A 9,869-nucleotide genomic window follows, 5' to 3' on the forward strand; every position below is an offset into this window, starting at 1 on the left:
AGAATCACTTCAAACGTAAAGAGTTGCATAATTATTGACTAGATTAAATCACATAAAAATTGGAGATTGGTGGAATCCTGAGTCTCAGTGCTTTTTATAATCTTGATAACAATTTCTTTTTAAGTTTTCTATTTTAATTTGAATCTAAAATCGAGTCTACACAATCCGAGTTGAACGAACTTTACTACCACTTAAAAACTACATCAGTGTTATTTGTGCCTAACCACATACAATAAACATTTGCCCACTACCACACTGAACATGTACTATCACCACCAGAACCAACCATTACCTATCGGAGATATTAATCTCAAGCCAATTATTCCAATTGTACTCGTACGATAGAAAAAGCAAGATCAGATCACACAACTACAAGAAAGTAGTATCGGTCTTGCTTCACAATCCCAATGAAGTCTTTAAGTCGTTAACCTGGTTTTAGAAGAAGAAAACCCAAGGTTAAAGGAGAATCGACTCTAGTTTAGCAAACTAGTATCACACGTAAGGTGTGGGGATTAGGTTTCCCAGTTGCTAGAGTTCTCCCTTATATAGTCTTTCAAATCAGGGTTTGCAATCAATGTTAGCTTGGTAACAAAACATTCAATATTCACCGTTAGATAAAAACCTAATTAGATTCAATCTAATATTTCTCAACCGTTGGATCGAAACCTTAGCTTGTTACATACTGAAATGTCCAATTTTGGGTTTATGTAACCGTTCCCAAACATTAACATTTGTTGGTTCAACAATAGTTAACCAAATGGTTAGCCATATGATCACTTTCATATCCACTATATTCTTCTTCACCATAACTAGTTCAAATGCACTAGTTAGAGAGTTGTTCAATTGCTTAGATCTTATGTAACTACACAAGACACATTCGAAGCAAAACCGATATGATTCACTCGAATCGGTTTATGAACTTTATAGCCACGTTTTGCAAAAGCATTCCTTAGTTTATTTAAACATGAGTTCAAGAACAACCGATTTTAGATATAACCAACTCAAGTTCGCGGACTGGGTTCGCGGACTTAAGCTCACGGAAGGAGTTCACAAACTCCAGCAGAAATTCTCAGGTCGAGAACTTCCGCTAGTTCGTGGACTTGGCTCCTGCCACATTCCGTTTCTCTTGATCAACAAAGTTCGCAAACTTTGGTTCAAGGAATAAGGACTTATACATATATGTGTTTCCACAACGATGCTTATATCCTACCAATGGTTATGTAATTTAAACTCTCATTTAAACCATTGAAACATTCTCAGAGGACGTTATATAGCCGTTATTCACAAACAATTTTTCGTCAGAGCAATTTTCAAAGTGATTGAAACATAACATGACATTCGTCACTAGGTAAAGATGAATTTGGCTGAAGCGAAAGCTTACCAACACATGTTTCAAGAAATAGATAGGTGAGTTAAACTCGGCTCGAAATAGCAAATGTGTATCATCAAAGTCTATATATCAAAACGACTTTTGTCTCAAGAATAAGAGATAGAGTAGATAGACTTTTGAGTGGCAGATAAGTTCAAGTCTCCACATACCTTTTAGTCGATGAAGTTCCACAAGTTCCTTGAGTAGTCCTTCGTCTTGTATGATGATTTCCATGGAGTCTTGAGCTCAACTACACTTTATATCCTAGTCTGAGACTTTTAGCTATAATAGGCTAGAAATCAAGACTTATAGTTTTGATCACTAACATTGACAAACATGTTTGAGATAGCAACGCATTCGAGTTCGACCGAGCAATGCTCTAACAATCTCCCCCTTTGTCAATTTTAGTGACAAAACTATTAATACATATGAAATACAAAAAATAAATAAATTAACTTTTGTAGCTCCTATTCCACATGTCTAATCTTCAACATTACTCGAAATCTTCGTCACTTCCAAATACTCCAATGATCCCAAAGGTTGTAAGTTCAGCATCATCGTTGTTGAAAATCCGTAGGTATAACAACAAGAAAACAATAGTTCTCAATCATTGTTATACAGTGTCATAGTATCATTATATAGCGTCAAAGTTCAATTATATCACAACTTCAACAACAATACTATGGTGATATGTATCACTCCCCCTTAGTCAATACTTCATCTCACATGGAAACCACTCCCCCTTACATAATGATCCGAAAACCATATGTATTTGTAGTGCGAATTACATATTAATTCTCCCCTTTTTGTCAATAAAATTGGCAAAGGTAAAAGAACGGGATCCTAATGAAATTTTCGAAAGAGACATTTCATGACCAAAATAAAAAAACACACATCATCTTCTTTATATGAAATCATAATCCGAAGCTAAATGCATTCATATAGGAGTTTATAAAGATACAAGATAACCCCTATAATATTCCACAGCAGTGCTCCCCACAAAGATTTGGTAATTAAGCATAAGTTCAAAAAGAACTCTCCCCCATAATATGTCATTCCCGAAAGAACAACAAGGGCGACCTTAATTTCGAAAGATAAAAGAAGGATGTCTTTGGACATAACAAATCACATACAAGTATGAATTTGAATCCAAAACTCAATTAAATTAACCACAAGAGAACCCATGATTAATTCAACCGGATATGCTCAATATAAGTGAACTTATGGAGACTCAGAAACACTCAATTAGATTAATCACAAGAGAACCCATAATTAATCTAATCGAAATACACAACCAAACTAATCACAAAAGTAATTAATTTAATTGGTCGTACTCACATAAGAGAATCTATGGAGCAATTGAAAAAGCGGGGGTCTAACAACACCACCCAATAATTCGATTAGCAATCTGTATGGACTAACTCTGAAATACTTTGCTAGAGAATCAACTAGACAGTCAGACTCAGTCTAGATAGAAAGTATCTCAAGGAGTTATTATCTCAATCTCTCAATTTGATCTTTAGTCAAGCAAATAGAAATCTGCGAGTCTTTATCAAAGAGAGATAACTTGGACGGTACCAAAGACCAATATCCAAGGATCAAACAATATCAATCAACAACCAAAGGTTGGATTTCCAATTGATGATCTTAACGCACAACCTGTATTATTTCAATTATATAAAATATAATGCGGAAAAGAAATAACACAGACACCAGAAGTTTTGTTAACGAGGAAACCACAAATGCAGAAAAACCCCGGGACATAGTCCAGATTGAATACACATTGTATTAAGCAGCTACAGACACTAGCCTACTGCAAACTAACTTCGGACTGGAGTATAGTTGAACCCCTATCAATCTCCCACTGATACAAGGTACAATTGTACTCCTACGCCTCTGATTCCAGCAGGACAGTGCGTACTTGATTCCCTTAGCTGATCTCACCCACAACTAAGAGTTGCTGCAACCCAAAATCACAGTCTTGACAATAAACAAATCTGTCTCACACAGAAAAGTCTATAAAAAGGATAAATTTGTCTCCCACAGATAAACCCTAGGTTTTGTTCCGTCTTTAGATATAAAATCAAGGTAACATGAACCAATTGATAATCCGGTCTTATATTCCCGAAGAATATCCTAGATTAATCAATCACCTCTCAATAATCCTTCCTGACTACACAAGCAGATTATCAAGGAATCACAAACAGTGAGACAAAGATGTTTGTTACTTCTTTATCTTTCCTATCGGAGAACTCTCACGATCTCAAACCAATCAAATATTGTACTCGTACGATAGAAGATGCAAGATCAGATCCCACAACTACGATAAAAGTAGTATCGGTCTGGCTTCACAATCCCAATGAATTCTTTAAGTCGTTAACCCGATTTTAGAGAAGAAAATCAAGGGTTAATGGAGATCGACTCTAGCTTAGCAAAATAGTATCACACGTAAGGTGTGGGTATTAGGTTTCCCAGTTGCTAGAGTTCTCCCTTATAAAGTCTTTCAAGAGATTTTCCATTAGTTGTGAAGAAATCTGAACAGGTCGTTTGTCTTCATTTTCATGATCAAGTGCATGAAAGCACAGGATATTAACATGACATAACTCAACATCATCAACCTTGTAGCTTCTCTCCATTGTGCACCGAAAAGATTTTTTAACCTTTTTGCTTTCCTGGAACTCATTATATATATAAGTGCTTCCATTAAACCCTAGAGAACCTGATGTTCGTGAGGATTGGTGCGTGTACTATAGACAAGGCCCAACATTGGACCACGGGATCCCAAGAAATAAGAAGACATAGGTGGTGAGAAGAAAAATAAAAACATAAACATCAGACGCAGTACCCTGACAGCTTTCCCAAGATGAAAATCCTGAGAATCATGAGCATCCCTATTTAACTAATTAAAATTAAAAAGAGATGCAACAATGAACATGTCAGGGTGTAATAAGATGAGCATCTTGCTCATCATTATTTACTTCTCATTTTTCCTTTTCATCGGCGTTTATTAAACAACCCAATTTAGTTGAAGGAGCATGATCAAGAGAGGATTTAGAGGTACCTGTGTCAACAACATTCCATGTGCTCTTGATATTCCGTCTTAGTTTGTTTATACAGCTTTTCAGATCAGACACTCGATTGTTGACGTGTAGAAAATCTGAATTTGAAGTATTGGATCCAAAGTCCTTTTTGAGAAGATTAGAACAAGACTTTTTCTTCCTTATGTTCCTTTTTCTCTTTTCAGACTGATTTACCGGATCCGTTATGCTTTCGCCATTCTTTCTTCTTCCTTTGTAGAAATCCTTCGAAGGAACATGGCAAGGATCAACCTTATCACACTTCATCCCTTGAAAGCGAGAGTCCCTAATTCTACCAATCTGTGATGCAGGTTTAACAACTTCTTTAGACATCCATGTAAGAATGTTGTGAAGGTTTTCATTCCTTATCTGAAGACGTCACCTCCACTCATAGTGTCCTTTATATCCGCAGTAATAGTAGTTAAAGTTTTTCGTTTAGTAGTCCTCTTTTGAGCAGATTTAGAAGAAGTAGAATCCTTGTTTTTGCAAGATGACACATTTTTTTCACATGAAGAATTATTAGCCGCTTTAACAAACTTAATCTTACCACTGTTAGGAGCATTTATTCTTTTATATCCAAGTTCGCGTTTATCAGAATGCTCTTTACAGGCTCCCAGCATAGAGGACAACTTTGTAGAGCTAGAGCCAAATATATTTAGATTCTCTTCCAGTGATTTCACTTTATTAAGAGCAGCAGTAAGTTTAGTTTCCAAGGAATTCTCTTTGGTAAGAAGACTGCGTTCTTTGTCAATGAAACATTTCTGCTGAGATTCACATCTTGCTTCAGTTTCGGCAAGCTTTTCTTTTAACAAACAGAGGTTACGAAGAAGATTATCACATTCATATTTTTTTGAGCGAACCTCTTATTCATGATCTTTGATGATAGATTGTAACAGTTTGTATCCACCATCATAACCCTTGAAGAGTTTTCTCAACTTTCTGATTTCTTAACAGAGAGGACCGATGAATTTTCTCAAGGACGCAGTTGTCTTCGTTTCTTTTAATTCACGATTAAACAGCATGATGTATTGAGAAACTTCCTCATCAATGCTCTGTTCTCCTTCTGAATCACTATCGTCCGAAAGATCATCCAACTGTTCATCAAGAGATTTTTCCCAGTCGAAAGCAGATTCAGTAGAAGGAGACAAGTGGGATATTTTCTCAGCGGTTTCAGATATTTGAAGCTTATATGAACAACCCTGAACTGATGTCGCGTTATCAGAGATAATACTCTTGTCCATAGAGTCAGATCGCTACAAACACAGACTTTTGAGGTCTTGAACGTGTTTGCCTGCTCTGATACCAATTGAAAAAGCGTGGGTCTAACACCACCACCCAATAATTCGATTAGCAATCTATATGGACTAACTCCGAAATACTTTGTTAGAGAATCAACTAGACAGTCAGACTCAATATAGATAGAAAGTATCTCAAGGAGTTATTATCTCAATCTCTCGATTTGATCTTTACCCAAGCAAATAGAAATCTGTGAGTCTTTATCAAAGAGAGATAACTTGCACGGTACCAAAGACCAATATCCAAGGATCAAAGAAAATATCAATCAACAACCAAAGGTTGGATTTCCAATTGATGATCTTAACGCACAACCTGTATTAATTCAATTAAATAAAATATAATGCGAAAAAGAAATAACACAGACACCAGAAGCTTTGTTAACGAGGAAACCGCAAATGCATAAAAACTACGGGACCTAGTACAGATTGAATACACACTGTATTACGCCGCTACAGACACTAGCCTACTGCAAACTAACTTCGGACTGGACTATAGTTGAACCCCTATCAATCTCCCACTGATACAAGGTACAGTTGTACTACTACGCCTCTGATCCCAGCAGGACACTACGTACTTGATTCCCTTAGCTGATCTCACCCATAACTAAGATTTGCTGCAACCCAAAATCACAGTCTTGACAATAAACAAATCTTTCTCACACAGAAAAGTCTATCAAAAGGATAAATCTGTCTCCCACAGATAAACCCTAGGTTTTGTTCCGTCTTTAGATATAAAATCAAGGTAACAGGAACCAATTGATAATCCGGTCTTATATTCCCGAAGTACAGCCTAGATTAATCAATCACCTCAATAGTTTTTCCTGACTACACAAGCGGATTATCGAGGAATCACAAACAGTGAGACGAAGATGTTTGTGACTTCTTTATCTTGCCTATCAAAGAACTCTAACGATCTCAAGCCAATAAAAGATTGTACTCGTACGATAGAAGATGCAAGATCAGATCACACAACTACGATAAAAGTAGTACCGTTCTGGCTTCACAATCCCAATGAAGTCTTTAAGTCGTTAATCCGATTTTAGAGAAGAAAATCAAGGGTTAATGGAGATCGACTCTAGCGAGCGCACTAGTATCACACATATGTGTGGGGATTAGTTTTTGCTCAAGATAGATGTCCCTTATATATAGCCTTCAAATCAGGGTTTTGCCTTAGTTACAAAGCAATCCATATTCACCGTTAGATGAAAACCTGATTTAGATTCAAGCCAATATCTCTCAACCGTTAGATCGAAAGACATAGCTTGTCACACACACTTGGGTACACGTTTACTGGCTTTGTGAAAACCATGCCCAAACGAGTACGTGTATGTTGGTTCAATATGATAACCCAAAAGGTCAACCATATGAGCATCTCATATTAACCTGGTTCTTCTTCACCATAACTAGTTCAATTGACTCAAATGAACTAGTTAGAGAGTTGTTCAATTGCTATGAGATATTATGTAACTACACAAGACAAAATTGAAACAAAGATGATTTGATTCGATTAGAATCGGCTCATGAACATTATAGCCACGGTTTGCATAAAGCATTCCTTAATAATTAATGTTTCATGTTCAGAGCACATCTTTAGATCATAACCACTTAAGCTCACAAATAAGTTCGCGGACTTAAGTTAATCGGTTGAGTTTTCCAAACTCAACAGAAATTCTCGGTTCGAGAACTTCCTCCAGTTCGCGGTCTGGGTTCGCGGACTTAGCACACAAACGAGTTTAGGAAATCCCAGCAAAAATTCTCGGTCGAGAACTTCCGTCAGTTCGCAGACTTGGCAAGCCAATTCCACAATCCTCCCGATTACTCTTGACCAACAAAGTTCGAAAACTTTGGTTCAAGTAATACATGTTTATATAATCTAAACTCTCATTCCAACCATTGAGACATTCTCAGAGGACGCTATGTAGCCGTTATTCACAGACCAATTCACGTTAGAGCAATTCTCAAATAGTGATTGAAACTTTTCATGACTTACGTCACTAGGTGAAGATAAACCTGATCAAAGCGAAACGTTTTACCAACACATGATTTCGAGTAAAAGATAAGCAATGAATACTCAGCTCGAAATATCAAATGTGCATGATCTAGTTTATATAGCATACGAATTTTGTCTCATAAGAAGTAGGAGATAGAATAGATAGACTTTTGAGTGATAGATAAGTTCAATTCTTCACATACCTTTTTGTTAATGAAGTTCCACGGTTCCTTGTGTAGATATTCGTCGTTGTCGTTGAATCGCCATGAAGTCCTTGAGCTCAACTATACTTTTCCTATCCTAGTCCGAGACTTAGCTAATAGGCTAGAAATCAAGACTTATAGTTTTGATCACTAACATTGACAAACATGCTTGATATATCAACACATGCGAGGTTGACCGAGCTATGCTCTAACAGGAATGACTAAGTTAATCATGAAGATAATCAACCCAGTCAAGAACCCTCAAACATAAGAAAACTTACGGAGTCATAACTAAATAACCAAACAAGATTATTAATTTAGTTCAATATGCTCGACATAAAGTACCCCACGAAGCAACAACTAAGCCAAAATAATAACTCAGTCGATAAAGCTTAACATAAGACACTTTATGGAACAACACAGTATATACACAAAAAATTTGGATCGAAGATTGACCTAATATCGTGGAATAATCAAGCACTCATTCTATTTTCCATCACCATTTGCACAATGACATACAATAGACATAATCCTTGAAAACAAAAGATTTTAACCTATCTTCCATCAATAATTGACATAATAGGCTTAACTTTTGTATTTGTCAAAAGTCCGTTCATTCTTTTATCAATACATGCATATCGACATACGAAAGACTTTACTTTTGACAAGATATGGGACAATAACAGTTCACGGACGCAAACACACATATCTCATAAGCAATTGCAATATATAAAACCATAAAGACTAATACTGCAAAATCATCTTCCAAACAAGTTTAAAATTTAAACCAATAAATCTAAAAACATGAAGATGAGAACGTTGTACATAACTATGTGAAGTCACAATAACGGCTATTCCAAACTCTAGTTATTCTTCTTACAAAAACAGAAAAATAGAAGATTTACTAGACAATAAGACCTTTGAAGAATTCTTTATCGTCCCCGAACTCCTTGTCGTCAACAGGCATTGGGACATAAGGTTCATTAAGGTAGGAGTTTATATCAATAAACCTTCTTGGCTAATGATGTCAAACCAGAGCCTTCTTGATAGACACATTTTTATGTCTAAATTGTACTAAATGTCTCTATTATTAGTGCTCGATTTTTGTACTAATTTTGATGCTTTGTGTGTTTGTAGGTGTTTTTGGAGAAATACACTTGTGTGGAAAAAGTTGCTCAAAAAGTGCTATTTGGACTCCCGGAGAAAAGTACTAAAGGCACCCTCAATTTGGATAAGGGGCACCTCAGTTGGGCACCTGCTATTCGCACCCCCAGTTTGGTTAGGGGGACACCATCTTCAACATTTCAAAAATTCGTTTTGGCGGGAAAATTTTATTCTCAACTGTGTAACTTTCGATCGATTCTTGAAGGAGTTCTGGGTAGACTAAAGGGCTGAAACTTAATGGGTAGACACGATATGTCATAACAAAGCTGGTATGAGTGTTTGTTTCGATCAAATTTGGTTGAAAAATCCGTGAGAAGAAAACAGGGCAGCACGTACACGGAAGAAGATATCCACGGGATTACAGCGAGTTATACGTGTGATGCTCGTGTTTGTAAGAACCTAACCACTATTTGGAGTGTGAAGAAGTTAAATATGGCAATATGGAAGCTTCAGAACGCGTGAAATCAATATCAGTGATAAAAATGAAAAGAAAATATCCGAAGAATATTTTTTCTTCAAGCCGAGTTATGGAGAATTTGATGAAGTTATGACGAGATATGTGGCTGAGGATCAGTACGAAGGGGGGACGGATAGTTTGGGAGAGAGAGAACACAACAAAGACGAAAAATCAGAGTTTCAGAAACCTCCATTGCTGCTGCTGCACCAAGAACACGAAGAACATAAGACCCACACTGAGCAGTCTTATTTTGCTACAGTTTTTGCGACACAGCAGCAGCAGTCTTATTTTGCTACAGTTTTTGCGACACAGCG

This window comes from Papaver somniferum, chromosome 2 (genome assembly GCF_003573695.1).
Source record: "Papaver somniferum cultivar HN1 chromosome 2, ASM357369v1, whole genome shotgun sequence".
In the NCBI taxonomy this organism is placed as follows: Eukaryota; Viridiplantae; Streptophyta; class Magnoliopsida; order Ranunculales; family Papaveraceae; genus Papaver; species Papaver somniferum.